Source organism: Haliotis rubra, unplaced genomic scaffold (genome assembly GCF_003918875.1).
Source record: "Haliotis rubra isolate DU_JTF1 unplaced genomic scaffold, ASM391887v1 Scf689, whole genome shotgun sequence".
In the NCBI taxonomy this organism is placed as follows: Eukaryota; Metazoa; Mollusca; class Gastropoda; order Lepetellida; family Haliotidae; genus Haliotis; species Haliotis rubra.
Window position 1 is genome coordinate 369,344 of NW_025767400.1, and position 19,095 is coordinate 388,438.

Consider the following 19,095-nt stretch of genomic DNA (forward strand, 5'->3'; position numbering starts at 1 on the left):
GTTACAATTCATCATCTAAAACTGGATAGGAAAACCGATTGCATAAAGCAAATGGTCCCCCATATTTTTCGGTGTGTGTGTGTGTGTGTGTGTGTGTGTGTGTGTGTGTGTGTGTGTGTGTGTGTGTGTGTGTGTGTGTGTGTGTGTGTGTGTGTGTGTGTGTGTGTGTGTGTGTGTGTGTGTGTGTGTGTGTGTGTGTGTGTGTGTGTGAAGTTTGCACCCATGTACTGGTGGGGTCAGCAATTTTGTACATAAAAATATTCCAAATTTATGCTTTTAAAAATAAGGGAAGGGTGGAGGGGTCGTTGATTTTGTACATGCAGGGGGTCACTTACTTTGTACATACATTTTAGGAGGGGTCATTCACATTGTACATGCTTCTCCATTAAAAATCATCATCACCCCCTCTAGCCATTAATTATGAACGTTTCCTAAATGCAACATTTTGATAGTTTATACGTTTATACCCAATGGGAAATGAAACCGATGTTAAAAGCGGCATAAAACCAAACTAAGCATCTTGACAAATACTGCAGCAACTCCTGACAGCTAAACTAGAATTGTAAATAATATCACCTTGTTATCACATGACGTCACAATGATGTTTGGTTTACACGGCCCTTTTTGATATTACCGTAAAACTCTGCAATCGATATGGGAGAGTATTGCAACTAACTGCTGGATAATCCCTGTGCGTAATGCAGGTATAAAGCGCTTCGACGCTGGGGTTGATGATGCAGATATGATGTCTTCCTTGTTAATTGGATTTTGACAATGGTTTGAGCACATTCAGCATTTTAAAATAAATTTCAGCAAACACATCTTTAAGCCTTTTAATCTTTAAAAGGCTCGGTGGGTAAAGGCGTTTGTTTTCCATAGAACATGTCACACCTCTTTATGCGCATCCTCGATAATCTCCAGGGTATACGTTACGATCACTCTCCACTATATAGTGGAGAGTGATCTAACTATACTATATCCCTCATAACCCTGCAGATTATCGAGGATGCTTGATGCGGTGCTGACTGGATAATTATCAATAAACTCGTGGTTGCTGAATATGTCGATTTGTGTACGTATACCGAGTGATGGAAATTTCGAGAAATGTTTAATAAATTGTATATGGTACGATCAAATAAAATACAACTTATGCAACTCGGTATTATACCATTGTTTGTATCGTGTGTTACGTCTGGAAACATCAGTCGATCCTTCAAATAAATCATGGCATTTTTCTCTCAGTTTTAATTTTGTTCGACACATACTGCATCACGTACCACAATACTGACGGTCCCTAATCGCACGTAGTAAACATGCTGGATTCAGCAATATGTTTTATCCTGAATTATATAATTATACACATATTTATATATATTTGGATTGTACTCTATATTAGCTGAACCGCCAGTGTAACACGCGAGTATGGACGTGGCGCTGCCATGTCAATAGTCATAATACAAGGATTCGAAACCACGACCATCGGATCCGTACACGTATAAGGGACGTAATTTTAAATTGTGGTGCCTGAGACAACTTGTCTTCCTCATCCGTCGGTGTTTGGAGAGTATGTAGCATTCGTCATAATTTGGCTTTTTCCTACATGAGGGATACAATAATTAGGCTGTCCATACAATTTTCATCACCCGTCCGCTCTGAATTTTCATTCAGACGTGAAATGTTAAACATTCTTATCTCAATTTTGGTCACGCAGAACTGTATGTCTTGATCTGATAAAAAATGCTCCTACCCTTCCACATTAAAAAATAACCCATGTCAGCTTGACATTTCCTCGTTTATATTTTTGACAAAACTGTTCCTGAAGCAAAGCGGTTCCATGTAATACATCATAAATTCAATCAAAGACTGACAAAGTGATCGAAATATTAACATTTTTTGCAATTTGTTACACAATAAATAAAAAACTTTTATTCTTTTATTTGTAGATGTGAAACACATAATAAATACGTATGTTCTAACGATAATAATGGTAGAACACTTACGCACATACTACAGAAACACTATGGTCAAAATGTGTTTGTCAAGTTTATATGTACACCCAGCATGTAAATGTTAATGTTAAAGTGTCCGTATGTAGCTTTAATTGTATTCTCCCCAGGGATTTGAGAACAGATAATTGGAAAGCATACTGATCCACTGATTGGGGAACTGACATATCGCATTAGAGCAGATACCTGTACGTGAGTAAGTGCAGTACATAAATGTGTAATAATAATGATAATAATACCCGTCGAAAACAGGACCAGCGAAGTAGTGTTACATCTGTCAACACACAATTGTACATTTAATTTCATTTTCCGCTTCCTGGGGAGTACACATATTATTGTCAAAAAACGTTTCGCCATACTAGTGTTAAGTTGAACCTGGACAAAACTCTTCTGTTTTGCGGCCATGACAGGACCGCAGACATCCATTAGCATCGTGTATCATTTGTCTGTCACGTGGTACCCAATTGTGTCGTATTTACGAGGTCTGAACCACATAAAGTGCAAGTGTTGGAGACCGCGTGTCAAATCGTAAGGAGCAGCGAAGAGAGTGACTGTCAACACCCCCAGCCCAGCCGCATCCTCGCTTCGGGCAAAACGGGGGACAGATGTACAGTCTCTCTGGACCAGAGCTACGCGTAGAAGTATTAGGATGTCTTAATCACGAGATTGTCACCTCTTGTGTTCTGGTGTGTACTGATGTCTGAAAGAAGGAGCACTCAGACCCCCCTTCCCTTCACCACCCCCGGGGTCTTGTCCTCACGGGGGCACGCACCTCCCATAGTTCAAATCTCCTCTCTCCACCCTTTGTTCCTGGCTCTCCAATTTGCCTCCTCGTGCAAGAGAGTATTTTTCGAACGTGAACGCTGACAGAGGGCCCAGCTCTCACTCGTGCCTAGGTAAATGTTATTACGAGCTCTTCAGGTCCCGGGTGTTTAACTTCTTCAGAAAACCCCGCAAATTCCGTCCTGTAGCACATCTCATTATGCAAGCCTGTGCAATTAGCCACGGAGGGCGGGGCCTCTGGACGACGCTCTGCTCACCTGCTCAAATAGCCTACACAACCCACACACTAAACATATTTGTCGTAGTTTAGACACCCTTCTGAATTTTGCAACATATTCAACGTGAAATGATATATCATACCAGGAAGTCTGCCGTGTGTCTGTATAAAGTGGTGGCTAGGGCCTGAAACTGTGGTGGGTAGGGAGAGTGACTTCTAGGGCACGCAAGGGTAGACTCTCTAGTGGGGGGAGGTATGTGTAGTCTGGATGGTGGGGGCATTGTCAAGGAGATGTTCATCATCACTTGTTATAAATACACCGATAGACTTAAGTTGTGTGTCAGGTCAACGGGTTATTTGACGAATTGGAATAAGAAATATTTAGATTGTGTCCGACATGTTTTTCTAAGAAAGAGATTTGTGTGAGGTCCTACGAATGTTCGTGCCTGTATCGTGAAGATACACACATAGGTTTGGAGATTTAAACACAGCGATGATCCACAAAATACTGACTACAAATGGGTTTCTATCTGTTTCTCCTACTGTGTCTACTACTTTCTACAGTAAACTTGTTCGTCTTTTATCTTTATATGCTTGCGTTTGGTGGGAGAAACATGAATACTAACAACGTGGATTTGATTCACATGTACCTGTATCCAAAGAGTAGTAAAATCAATTTGAATGTAAGTAAATCCCCATTATTTATGAAAATGTTCTCAGTATGACATATATGACTTGGATAAGGAATGAGAAGATGCATTGATCATAAACCTTTAAATTACATTTGCACTCTGTCTCAGGAAGGTGAGCTATACCTCGTCAATTGTTTCATGTTCTCTGTGTGACATGTAGGACTTGGATAAAGAATGCGAAGATGCATTGATCATAAACCTCTAAATTACATTTGTACTCTGTCTCAGGAAGGTGAGCTACACCTCGTCAATTGTTTCATGTTCGCTGTGTGACATATAGGACTTGAATAAAGAATGCGAAGATGCATTGATCATAAACCTCTAAATTACATTTGTACTCTGTCTCAGGAAGGTGAGCTACACCTCGTCACTTGTTTCATGTTCTCTGTGTGACATGTAGGACTTGGATAAAGAATGAGAAGATGCATTGATCATAAACCTCTAAATTACATTTGTACTCTGTCTCAGGAAGGTGAGCTATACCTCGTCAATTGTTTCATGTTCTCTGTGTGACTAGGACAGGAAAGAAGATGCATTGATCATAAACCTCTAAATTACATTTACTCTGTCCCTCGTCAGTTGTTTCATGTTCTCTGTGTGACATGTAGGACTTGGATAAAGAATGTGAAGATGCATTGATCATAAACCTCTAAATTACATTTGTACTCTGTCTCAGGAAGGTGAGCTATAGCTTGTCAGTTGTTTCATGTTCTCTGTTTGACATATAGGACTTGGATAAAGAATGCGAAGATGCATTGATCATAAACCTCTAAATTACATTTGTACTCTGTCTCAGGAAGGTGAGCTTTAGCTGGTCAGTTGTTTCATACGTGTAGAACCACGTTCAGCTGTACCAACGTTTCAATACGCATCTTGGACATCTTCGAATTCGAAATGAGATCAATGACAGATGTTAACTTATCTCAATCTCACTATCAAAAATATTCCATAAAACAATCATGAAGCCAACCGTTTTCGGTTTATTTACAAAACGTACATGACACTTCTGAGAATATGAACATTATGAGGAAGCGTTGTTTGATCGGTATGTGTAAATGACTAATCTAAATGAGGACAAGAAAAATAAGAGTTATAAACGATTGTATATATTAACGATAGAAGGGATGATTTGAGGTGAGGTGAGGTGAGGTGACGTCGCTCAAGGTTACTGCACTTCTATATTGCAACACAATGTGTGTGTGCGCGCGTGTGTGTGTGTGTCCAGACTAGTGTCGGTCTTGCAGTCCTATCACGCCGCAGTTTAACATAGCTGCCTCTTCAAGACCCAGTATGGTGACTCAAAGTGTATAATCTATCCCCTCAAGACAGAGCAACATCAAATACCATGGATCGAACTGCCGACCTTACCCTCCCTTTTAGAACACAATGGGCAAACTTTAACGCTTGATTTAGTTGTTATTGATAACGCCGCATTAATATTCAAGCAGCATCACGCCTGTAAAATGTGGCCAAACAAATCACTGGCTGATGGCATGAACAACGTCCCACGTCGTAGATGTACAAATAGCAGCAACACCCCACGTCTTAGATGTACATGTAGCAGCCACGTCCCACGTCGTAGATGTACACGCAGTTAGCTGTATATGCAAGTTTGTTGTTGTTTAACGCCACACTCAGCAATATTCCAGCTACATGGCAGCGGTCTGAAATAATCGGGTATAGACCAGATAATCCAGTGACCATGAGCATCGATCTACGCAATTGGGATACGATGACATGTGAACCAAGTCAGCGAGCCTGACCATCCGATCCCGTTAGTTGCCTCTTACAACGAGCATGGGTTACTGAAGACCAATTCTAACCCGGATTTTCCTGGGTCTGTATCCACCCTGTAAGACCGTGTCTGTTCACAGCATTAATACCCGTAATGGCAACCGTTAGTGCCCACAGCATCAGTACCCACCATGTACGACCGTGTCTGTCTACAGCATCACTATCAGTTATATCGACCTTCACTGTCCACAACATCTTAGTTCTTAAAAGACTTTATAGATCAACATCAACTTTAATTTTAGATATTTATTTTACCGTTGGGGACTAGTGGTACAATCACTAACATTTATGATTCTACATTTCTATGGTTAGTTTTACAGAGGTAATGTAATGTATAATTCTGAACAGAATGCCCATTATGCACAGGATGTGCACAAACTGCAAATAGTCATGAAAAGGTACGTAAAACTTCAACTTACTTGAACTTAGATTTGTAAATAGCTAATGATTTTTTAATTTCTTACCAAGGAACGCCTTGTCAAAATATACAATGTACTAGAAACCTTGGATTTAACGGCCAAGACGAGGCAATGGAAAACCTAAAAGGACTTTTTATTTCGTGCACGATAGCCGTATATCCGTGTAATACGGCGAGCTCTAGACGAACGCCTAGTCTCTGAATATATATAATTTTGAAAGTAACAAATAAACCCGTTTAAATTGAAAAGGAGCCCCGGTGAGATGGGAGATTCAGAATCTGAGGAAATCTAGACGTTCTTCATTCAGATCTTACAATTGCAGGGAGTTCGAAGCAGTAGGGGCAATAATGTGTTTCAGGGACTATGAGACTAGGCGTGCTCAGACGAATTCCACGTTGCACGGCTGTAGAAGTTTGAACTTGTCCTTGAATTCTATTATTTTTCAAATACAAATTGAAAGACGGTGTGATCTCTAAAGCGTGTCTCAAATGAAATCTTTGGAACATTATTGCTGTTAAATGCAAGTTGTTTTGTGCCAAATATTATTCTGTTTTCTTTTTGGGGTGATGGTACTTGATTGATGACGTCAGGCGTGTGTGATCCGTCCCTTGCGCGGAGTGATACTCAGGTCACGGTAACCTCAATGCGGAAGTTTCAATAGTGACGTTTAGAGTTGGATTTAAAAAACCTATGTCATGAAAATGGCACCATCACCTCTACTGTACCACGCCATATCACCACCCTCTCTACTGTACCACGCCATATCACCACCCTCTCTACTGTACCACGTCATATCACCATCATCTCTACTGTATCACGCCATATCACCATCCTCTCTACTGTACCACGTCATATCACCACCCTCTCTACTGTACCACGTCATATCACCATCCTCTCTACTGTACCACGTCATATCACCACCCTCTCTACTGTACCACGCCATATCACCATCACCCTCTCTACTGTATCACCATATCACCATCTCTACTGTACCACGCCATATCACCACCCTCTCTACTGTACCACGTCATATCACCATCATCTCTACTGTATCACGTCATATCACCATCATCTCTACTGTACCACGCCATATCACCACCCTCTCTACTGTACCACGTCATATCACCACCCTCTCTACTGTACCACGCCATATCACCATCCTCTCTACTGTACCACGCCATATCACCACCCTCTCTACTGTACCACGTCATATCACCATCATCTCTACTGTACTATCACCATCCTCTCTGTACCACGCCATATACCACGTCATATCACCATCCCTCTCTACTTTACCACGTCATATCACCATCCTCTCTACTGTACCACGCCATATCACCACCCTCTCTACTGTGCCACGTCATATCACCATCCTCTCTACTGTATCATCACCATATCACCATCCTCTACTGTACCACGTCATATCACCACCCTCTCTACTGTACAACGTCATATCACCACCCTCTCTACTGTACCACGCTTCATATCACCATCCTCTCTACTGTACCACGTCATATCACCATCCTCTCTACTGTACCACGTCATATCACCATCATCTCTACTGTACCACGTCATATCACCACCCTCTCTACTGTACCACGTCATATCACCACCCTCTCTACTGTACCACGTCATATCACCATCCTCTCTACTGTACCACGTCATATCACCATCCTCTCTACTGTACCACGTCATATCACCACCCTCTCTACTGTACCACGTCATATCACCATCCTCTCCACTGTACCAAGAAATTTGCCACCCATGAAGATCCGTATTAGAATTGGTCTTCAGCCACCCATGCTTGTCTTAAGAGTCGACTAATAGGATGGGGTAGTCAGAGGTGGTTGACACATGTCATCGTATCTCGATTACGTAGATCGATGCTCATGCTGTTGATCACTGGATTGTCTGGTCCAGAGTTGATTGTTTACATACCCCAGCCATATAGGTGAAATATTGCAGAGTACTCCGTAAAACTAAACTCACTCACTCACAACGTCATATCACCATGCTCCTGCCGACCGATCATAGTACCATAACTTCTGTTCCACGTCACACAATGAATGATGTCCTTCAACGCAACCCCTGCCCCCTACGAGTGACATGTATCACACGACCCTACCTTATCTGCCCAGCCGCCCCATGTGAGTGGACTGTGACGGAAGCTGTCAGTACCAACGACACGGGACTTCAACAGACAGCTCCCACCATATCATCACAAGCGATGTCCCCGACATGAAATTGAAGTGTTCAGTCTTATGAGGCTCTACAAAAGACGGGATTAGCAACAGCTTAGGATTGTCAGTTGCCTGTGGTCGGTCTGCACGATCCCCCAGCTTCTGCACCCGATGACGGAAACCCTAGTCCACGGAATATTACATATTTTGTGTTTCATTTCAACTTGTATAAAAGCTCATTTCATCTCTAAATTGGCGACAGGTATACCCTTACGCGTGCCTATATCCTCTATCAGGCAATAAAGTGAAGCTATTGTATATGCTCTAACTGAGGATAGAGAAGCCACTTCAAAGCGGAGGTGAGAGTAGGCTTTGATGGTGGCGGAGACAGAGAGCCGTGACTGTCGTCGCTCTACCCAGAATAAAGGCAGCGTTAACGAGAGTTTACAAGCTTCTTCCACCCTTAATAGCCACGTTTCATTGCCACAATTTTATGTACTATGCGATTTGAAGTCGGATCAAAAGCTCTAGGGACATAAAGCCGTGAAGGTGTCCGGCCTTCCCGAGATAGGGGCAGTCCAGGGCGGGGTTGGTCTGGGGGGGAGGGGAAGGGGACAGACTGTATTCGTCATGCTGGTGTTGGATTACTGGGTGGGTAGTATGTTCAAACGGGACTGCGGTGTTGGGTTACTATCCCGGGCATAGCATATGTTCAGATGGTGATCCCACATTGGTCAACTGATCAGTTGGTATGGCCAGATCTTGATCTCATCTTTTTGTTTGCCGAGGGGAGCCAAGTGGTTTAAGCATTCACTCATCACGCCGAAGGTCCGAGTTTGATTCCCGCATAGACTCCATACCTGAAGCCCGATTTGGTGTCCCTCCACCAGGTATTGCTGGATTATTGCTGACGAAGGCGAACTCAAACTCACTCGCCCTTGCTTTATGCACTCTACGTCATCAGATGATGACAAGTGTGTGTTTTGTTATCATGATGGTCTCTTCCATCATCATTCATAATGACCACTGTGTAATACCTGAAATCTGGGCACGGTATTAGATGGAGTTGGTGATGGTTTTCCTTATGTTGTGTTCTACTTTACAATGCGGAAATTCAGAACAAAATCTTTGATAGGCTAGTTAGTATGGAGTGAGTGTGAGGCATGTGTGCTGGCGATTAGGTGCCTGACTCTGAGGGTGTGGGTTCGAATCCCGGATGGGACTCAACCCAAAAAAGTACTAGAATCTGTACTTTACTGAGAAAGTGTAATCCCAAATATAACATATGTTACATTGACCACTAAAATGGCATTGTGTATTTTCACAGTGTGAGTGAGTTTTTGTTTTACTCCGCTTTTAGCAATACTCCAGCAATATGACGGCGGGGGACACCAGAAATGGGCTTCACACATTGTACCCATGTAGGAGCTATTTAGTATTATAGAACTTCACCAGCTACACCTTCGCCTTCTCAACCAGCGAAATCTCACATACACATGAAGCAACTAATTAATCCTGACTTTTGAAAGAAATTTAAATATATTTTTCAATAAAAACACGATACCCCTCACGATAGCCCTCCAGGGTCAACACCTGAAAACAAGGATTCCTTTAAAGAATTTTGATAGTATAGTCTGTGAGTGTTCCTTGTGTTCGTGCTCGCTAAAATTGACCTTGCTATCAGGTGTTAATAAACACTCGTAAATGAAACCACGACCAGCATACTTCATTCTTGATGCACTATGTGTTGTGGAGTGCGAGAACCGCTGGAGAGGGCGTGTTCACATGCTTGTGTCACTCCGCCATAAAAGGGGACCACACTGTATCCGACCCTTGGCCTGGTCACGTGACCTGCCTATCACCTACGTGATAAGCAATGTAGAAACGGGGTCCCGCCAGCAACAAGAATCAAGCGAGCAATCGGACAGTTTAACTGTAAGCGCAGCCTTGTAATCCGATATGGTTATTTGCCAGAGGTTTCAATCAATTATGCTTTAAAGAGAGGAGCTACAAGCGGTAAACTAGGAAAGATAAGGGCTTACGATGTGATTGATATCTTGATAAACAATTTTATATTTCTGGTCGAGGTGCCATCAAATACATTGGCAACATCCAAGACTGCAGAATGACGATCGATTCAGCAGCGCCGACTGACCAAATTATGGGGTACAATACATATCTTTGTTTCTAGGGTTACTCGTAAATATATTTTTGTGTTTCGTTTTGTAGAATTAACAGACTTATATGGTTGAAAACATTTTGGATGGCACATTTTTTGTAAAAATAGCGTGACATGATTTCTTTGTCATGTTTTATTCAAATACTCTTTTATTTTAACAGACTTGATTAGTTTAGCCTACTCCAGATCAAGGACAGAAGCCTAAATATATTTTTGTTTCGTTATGAAGCATTAACAGATCTATATCGTTGAAAACATTTTGGGTGGCACATTTTTTGGGTAAAAATAGTGTGACATTACTTCTTTGTCATGTTTTATTCAAATACTCATTTATTTTAACAGACTTGATTAGTTTAGCCTACTCCAGATCAAGGACAAAAGGCAAAGAATGCAAGACATATTCGTGACCCCTGTCTTACCCCAGTGTTTAAACACTAGGTGTTGGTGGCAAGAAATAAAGGCATTGCTCCAAGATCTATCTTTTTAATGTTGTAAGGACGGATTCTGATGGTAATACCGTTAAAGCCTGTCTTTATACCTGCACACTGCGAGGCATGATTGAGCTGTGAGCTTATTGGATATGAAATGAGATAGTCAATGGCGTGTTTGCACTGTGTTTGTATGAGACAGGCTTAGTCATATTGGAGCGCTCATCGGCAGAACGATATCTCTTATTCTCTCAAACAGCTTTGATGTATCCCCATCTATCCTCCCTCTTCCTGTGTATATTGTAGCTTCCCTCTCATACGTATTTAATCCTCCCACCCCCTACCAGTCATCAGAGGGAGCCTGTGCCCCATCCTCGCACCTATTGTACCCCTATTCTATCCAGCTACATGGGTCACTCCCTCATAAGTTCACTTTCAAAATATCGATATGACACAGGACGCTAAATTTCTGTTGAGTTGAGTTTATGTTTGTTAAGGAATACCTGAGTTAGGAATACCTTGGTTAAGGAATATCTTGGTTTAGGTATTCCTGGATTAGGAATACCTGGTTGGGGAATACCTGGGTTAGGAATACTTGGGTTAAAGAATGCTTGGGTTAAGGGATACTTGGGTTAAGGGATACATGGATCAATAAATACTTGGGTTAGGTATGCCTGAGTTAACGAATACTTGGCTTCAGGAATAACTGGGTTAAGGAATACTTGGGTTAGGTATGCCTGAGTTAACGAATACTTGGCTTCAGGGATAACTGGGTTAAGGAATACTTGGGTTAGGTATGCCCTGAGTTAACGAATACTTGGGTTCAGGATAACTGGGTTAAGGAATACTTGGGTTAGGTATGCCCGAGTTAACGAATACTTGGGTTAAGGGATACATGGGTCAAGGAATATTTGGGTTAGGTATGCCCGAGTTAACGAATACTTGGGTTAAGGGATAACTGGGTCAAGGGTTTGTTAAATAATCGACCAGACCAGACAAGCCAGTGATTGATATTATGACAGTGATCCACGAACACTAAAACTTTTACAATCCTATGGACCAAGTCACGAAGTTTGATCATCTAATCCATTTTGTGGCTTGATGTGAACAAACTTCCCAATGCAGTCGCCAATAACCAACAGCAGTTGGGAGCTGGGACACATTCTAACGAAGGGGGACAACCAAAACTAGAAAAGGGTTAACCGTTACAGAAATACAGAATATATTTATGGGTTATAACCTGGACACTAGGGATTGTCTTAGTACAAACACAGGCATTGATGTTAGGGGACGTGTTATACTGCACTGTGAATGTCATTGTTGTTAAATTGGCATTCTACACTTTAATTATATTTCTGACAACATATTTTAGATTCACTCAGGTGTATTTGTGGCAGCTGGTGTATCAGCAGTACAGGTGGTGAGTACGTTCATTATTAGTAGTTTACAGAAAACAAGAGTTGAAGTTTTATGAACATTACGTCCACATGGCCGTACCATTTTGTGGGGTTTTTCATAAGAGAGTTAATATTCTTTGTGAATGATGTATATTCTGTCATCTACATCACTGCCGTTTTATCGTGTTTCCATGGTAATTCACTAAGTTTTGTACCAGGTGCACAGAGTGTTGTACGTATGGTAGCCACAGGGAGATAGAAGATACAGGTTGTAACCAGAATCGTTCTCTGAAGATCAGGGTTACAATTGATCTTCAGCAACCCATGCTTGTCGTAAGAGGCGACTAACGGGATCTGGTGGTCAGGCTCGCTGACTTGGTGACACGTCTCATCGTATCCCAATTGCTTATATCTATGCTCATGATGTTGATCACTGGATTGTTTGGTCCAGACACGATTATTTACAGACCCTCGCCATACAGATGGAATTTTGCTGAGTGCGGCGTTCGCTTTTCGCTTCATTCGCTTAATTGTTTGTTGATTCGCGCTATAGTGGTAGACATGTCGAATAACGGTGATATATTTTCTTGTTTTCTCATTTTGTAGTTAGGAATGGAAGAAACAGCCATGTACCAAAACATCCTTCTCTTGCGTAGAGAAGAAAACCCTTTGAAAGATAATTGAATGAATGATAACTGATTTGTATAGCGCCTGGTTTCCAGATGAAATATGACTGCTGAACGGCGCTCAAGTGAGCGGAAATGAGATAAGTCTTCAAATAAGTTAGAAAAAAGTCTTTTGTTGGACGATTTCTGATTTTCAGTGGTTGAGCATTCCAAAGTTTTGGAGCTGCAAAGCATAGAGCCACTTCACCCATCTTAGTTTCAGTTTTGGGAACTTGAAGCCGTTTATCATCGGCTGATCTTAAAGCTCTTATTGGTTTGTAGCGATGTAACATGTCTCTAATATAAGCTGGGGAGTTTTCATCATTGAGTGCTGAATGCATGAAAGAAAGAGTCGTGATGCGGTGATCTACGGGTAGTTAGTGGAGTGATGTCAGGACGAGGGTCATTATTTCTCATTATTTCAGTATTTTATAATTCGGTTTTGTCAGTTCTGTACTACCCGGCATTACAAAATGCTTCCCTTTAGTTAACACTTTAATTAGTGGACAAAATAAGCGTTTTACCTCATTACCTTTCATCATCTGCTCACCTAACTGTTACGAAAGGGTGAGGTGAGGTGAAATTGAGTTTAACGTCGCACTTAAGAATATTTCGATCATATGACGACTTGCATGCATTGTATGTGTGGCTGCTTGTACTAGCCCAGACTTAACCTGGTTTTATAGCGCTCGCTCACTGAAATACCATGCCGCAGTTAAGCATGAATAACCCACTCAGACACGTCTTTTGGTATGACGCGGCCGGGGATCGAACCCGCGACCTTCCGCTCTGCGGGCGGACGCTCTAACCACTACACCACGGAGGCGGTGTTACGAAAGGGAGTATGGTGGGTTTACTTGTACATTTGTCATTTAAGTCGACCATGTTTGGAATTCAGTGGTTTCAGTAGATAGAAACGAGAAGTGTTTTGGGTCAGCTTGGAACGGAGACGTAGGCTCGATAACTAACTTATAATCATGATAGTGTGAATGTGAAAACCACCCATATGTTCTATACGTCCAACATGAAAACCACCCATATGTTCTATACGTCCAACATGAAAACCACCCATATGTTCTATACGTCCAACATGAAAACCACCCATATGTTCTATACGTCCAACATGAAAACCACCCATATGTTCTATACGTCCAACATGAAAACCACCCATATGTTCTATATGTTCCAACATCCAACATGAAAACCACCCATATGTTCTATACGTCCAACATGAAAAACACCCATATGTTCTATACGTCCAACATGAAAAACACCCATATGTTCTATACGTCCAACATGAAAATCACCCATATGTTCTATACGTCCAACATGAAAACCACCCATATGTTCTATACGTCCAACATGAAAAACACCCATATGTTCTATACGTCCAACATGAAAATCACCCATATGTTCTATACGTCCAACATGAAAATCACCCATATGTTCTATACGTCCAACATGAAAATCACCCATATGTTCTATACGTCCAACATGAAAATCACCCATATGTTCTATACGTCCAACATGAAAACCCATATGTTCTATACGTCCAACATGAAAAACACCCATATGTTCTATACGTCCAACATGAAAATCACCCATATGTTCTATACGTCCAACATGAAAAACACCCATATGTTCTATACGTCCAACATGAAAAACAAATGCTATAAACATTTTGGTATTATCATCCTAGAGCAAACATCCCTGAATACCCATGCAGTGTCGTTAGATATTGCTTGAATGCCATGGATGTCATTAATATACTACTATATTTCCATTTCAAAAGGAGATATATCATCTTCAGTGAGAACTGAGTCATGTTATAATCCAGAGTGAATATTACTTAACCACACAGTCTAGCTGACTTGGCTGACACATGTCATCGTATCCCAATTGCGCAGATCGATGCTCATGCTGTTGATCACTGGATTGTCTGGTCCAGACTCGATTATTTACAGACCGCCGCCATATAGAGGTGTGACCATACTGAAATGTCACGATACGATACGTATCGCGATATTTTGGAACGATACGATTCGATTCGATGCATATTCGATGCTATCTTTAGTTATTTTCTTTAATAAAGTATATTTTGATAGCAAGTAACAGTGTAAATTTTTACATAACCGTCAATTTCTAGTGAACATTAACAATTTTAAGGTCAACGATACATATCACGATACGAACAAATGTATCGATATATTTATCGTCAGATAAAGTATCACGATTATCGATACTACGATGCATCGTCACAGCTCTACGCCATATAGCTGGAATATTGCTGAGTGCGGCGTAAAACTAAACTCACTCACTCACTTAGCCACAACAGTGTGAGTCAATCTAGAGTGTAGCATGTCAAGAGCAGGTGCCTAATGCAAGTGTTACGTCGGGGGTAGGACTTCATTCCAATCTGCGATCTCACACGCAACAGAACAGAGTGTCTTAACAACTGTCAGGCATTATCACCGGCACTTTAAGCACCATCCAATGCCGGGATTTCATCTTGAAAACGGAAGATGATAAGTCATAAGGATATGTAAATACGATATGTTTCACCTAGATAAATATTTGAGGAAACACTGAGGTTGCAGTACCAGTCTTCTCGAACATATCTCTGTTTTATTGCTTCGAATGGCACAAAGTCTAAAATTCGGCAACCAATCCAATTTGTCAAAAACTGCCGGATAACTGCTGAAAAAACTCTATATAGCATAACGGGGTTTATATATTCAGGAAATCGGTTTTCCAGCTAAACGTACAATATTCTTATTCAGTCAGATATTTCGAGGGTTTGCTCCTAAGACGCTGTCTCGGAAGTGGCAATTTAGTTATTTTCTACAGCTCTAGTACCTCTGATACCATCTGTCTGGCTGCTGGCTTCAACTGGTAAAGTTGTTCGGGATTGGTTTGTAGTACAGTGGTGAGAGAATGGAGGTTACAGGATAGTTGCCAGGGGAGGATTGTTCCAGTCTTCAGTAAGAGCATAGCCAAGTTGCATAGTTGCGGGGAGATGTGATAGGTCGATCTGCAGCCCGTTCCATCTGTGTTCGATCCCAAACCATAATGACCTTCTAGCGTTGTTCGTCAACGCTTGAATTCTGAAATCATTCTCCATGTTTACACTCTCGTGCATGACGATCTGTGAAGTCTAGCCAGAATATCGTTTTAGCAGCCCTGGTCTGTCCAACTGACATGGTCAGCCCAATCTTCTTCCCAATCCAAACGTACCTGCCTATTATTTCAGGTCGGTGAGATGCGAGCATTCTGAGTGTGTTGGCAGTCACGAAGTGATGATGTCTGACCACGAGTAAGCATTCTTACCGGTGTGTGGTTGAACGCTGTCGACCACCTGCATATCGCTGGGTTGCTGATCCAAACATTGATTTCGATACGATGCCTGCTGATCACACATCTGACATTCATGATGCTTGCAACGGATGTTGTGTTGACTCTGTTTCAAGCATGCCTATGCATCTGCTTAATTCTTCAGTCGTCGAACGACTATATGTTGCTATCCTCAGTAACAAGTGCCGTGCTGTTTGACAATCATGTGCAACGTCTCTGTTACGATACGTCCAGACACAGGTTTTCAATCACCTCGTGTACATTGTGCCCAGAGGTTCTGTAGGGGTTATCCGATCATTGTGTACATGGATATTTCATTCTTATTGGTCTAGTACATACCTGGTCCAACGCCACACATTACTATGACCGGCAATAAATCCCGATATTAACCCCACTGCACATCTCTTAGGCTGCTTGTTGTTGTGTAGGCTCTCCTCTACTCAGACTGTAGTCTGTTCCTGAACTGTTGTTGTGTAGGCTCTCCTCTACTCAGATAGTAGACTGTTCCTGAACTGTTGTTGTGTAGGCTCTCCCCTACTCAGACAGTAGACTGTTCCTGAACTGTTGTTGTGTAGGCTCCCTACTCAGACAGTAGACTGTTCCTGAACTGTTGTTGTGTAGGCTCTCCCCTACTCAGACAGTAGGCTGTTCCCGATCTGTTGCTGTGCAGCCTCTCCCCTACTCAGACAGTAGACTGTTCGTGATATGATGTTTTTTCAGGCTCCCAACTCCTGACACTTGACTGTTCCTGAACTGTTGTTGTGTACACTCTGCCCAAACCTGACTGTAAATTCTTCCTGGTTTGTTGTTGTGCAGGCTCTCACCTACTCAGACAGTAGACTGTTCCTGAACTGTTCTTGTGCAGCCTCTCCCCTACTCAGACAGTAGACTGTTCGTGATATGATGTTTTTTCAGGCTCCCAACTCCTGACACTTGACTGTTCCTGAACTGTTGTTGTGTACATTCTGCCCAAACCTGACTGTAAATTCTTCCTGGTTTGTTGTTGTGCAGGCTCTCACCTACTTAGACATCAGAAACCGCTTGTATCACAGATACACGACATACCTGTTGATTAACATTGCAGCAGACCACTTTGCGAGTGTACGCCCGATAACGTCTCAGAAGAAGGCAGCTAAGCCTATTTATTTCAGCCCCACTTGTAAGTTGGAGTGAAGAGTTTTTACAAAGATTACCTCCCCTCTAATCCCTCCTCTAACACCTGTGTATTGGTAGCTGGAGTATTGCACTGTGGTATCGGGCCTCAGAGGTCGTAGCGCCACCTGTACTCTACAGCGGGTCAGACTCCCTCCGCTACTTCTACACCAATACTCGGGTAACAATGATTTGCAAACTCAGCTGTTGAGGAGATGAGAGGGGGCTTAGTAGCTTCAAGTGTTCACTTCGAGGACCGACATTCTAGAAACATGAAAGGAAGTGCCGAATATCGATGTCAGGCAGTACAAATACATACCTGGTCAAGTGATTATCGATTAGTGATTGTGTGGCCTGGGGGTTGGGAGCACGGTAACGGCACACTCGCAGACAGATACTGGTCCTGCTTGTGCGTGTGTAGGGGGAGAGGGTGTCTGGAGGGTGTGTTGAGGTGAGGTTGGGCTACGAGGGTGTTAGCCGTCGCTGAAAGCGTCAGATATGAAAGTCAATGTGCTTCAAGACGTAGATGCGTTCGCTGTACATTTTGATACAACGAATTGCGTCAGGTCATAGTGGACTGGAACAACTACAGTACTGGCGATTTGATCATTAAAGGAGATGTAGTGTAGACTAACGACGATAAACTATAGAATCACAATACAAAAATTAGAGACACAAACAAACAGGGTAAAACCCTAAAAAATAAACAGATATTATCGAAGGATGACGTCAGGGAGAATCACATGTAGTTCAGACTAAATACGTTTTAACCACTAACGGCGGAGACTAACATGGGAAAAGCCAAATGTAGTGCAGATTAAATAGGGGAATAACCACATATTGAGAGAAATAATGATTGGAATAGCCGTGCATGCAGAAACTTAAGTAGGTAATAGCCAAATATGGAGCCTTCTACGTGGAAACTAGGGAACTAGTGCAGACTAACGTATGGAATAACCAACATAGAAGGAATAACCACATAATGGAGACTAAATAGCTACATGTAGCGCAGACTTAGGTGGGGTAACCAATAAGGGGAAAAGAACCAAATATTGTACATACGAACGCTAGGTTGGGGGCATCAAGAAGACATATATCAGACTAAATGGGAATAATTAACAACTGTACTGGCTAATAACCAAATATAAATGAGAAAAAAAACATTGGGAGGAATAAAAGATGCTGCAGATTAACTTCTGAATACCCAAATAAGATGCAGACTAAAGTGGCGATTAACCAAATATAGTTACAGACTGACGACACAGAATAATACCCAGATGTAGTTAAAACTAACGGGAAACAATTATACGTCTATTACCTTTAACATACACTGCAATATTTCCATACACGATTAGACATGCACAACATGATACTATTTGACTGAACACTTTCGGTGTTAATGCAGCAAAGACATTTTCTGTAATCTTTAGAGTGAGTGAGTATTGTTTTATGTCGCTTTTAGCATTATTCCATCTACATCACAACGGTGGACACCAGAAATGGGCTTCACACATTGAACCCATGTGGGAATCGAACCCGGGTCTTCGGCGTGACGAGCGAACGCTTTAACCACTGGGCTTCCCCACCGCCCTGTAATCTTTAGAAATATCTACCATGTCTTCATGGGTTTCGCGAAGAGGTGAGCATATCCTGCCCCATCGGTGGCAGTCAAAACACACGCAAAGCCAGTGCAGTTCTTCTCTCAAACAAGACACGGAAACAAATGGGGCAAATCAAAAAAATTGAATCGGATATATTTTTCGTCACTGATTCGTGAAATTTAAAACAATGCCCACCACGCCTATCACGAACACAAAACACAAAACAAACAT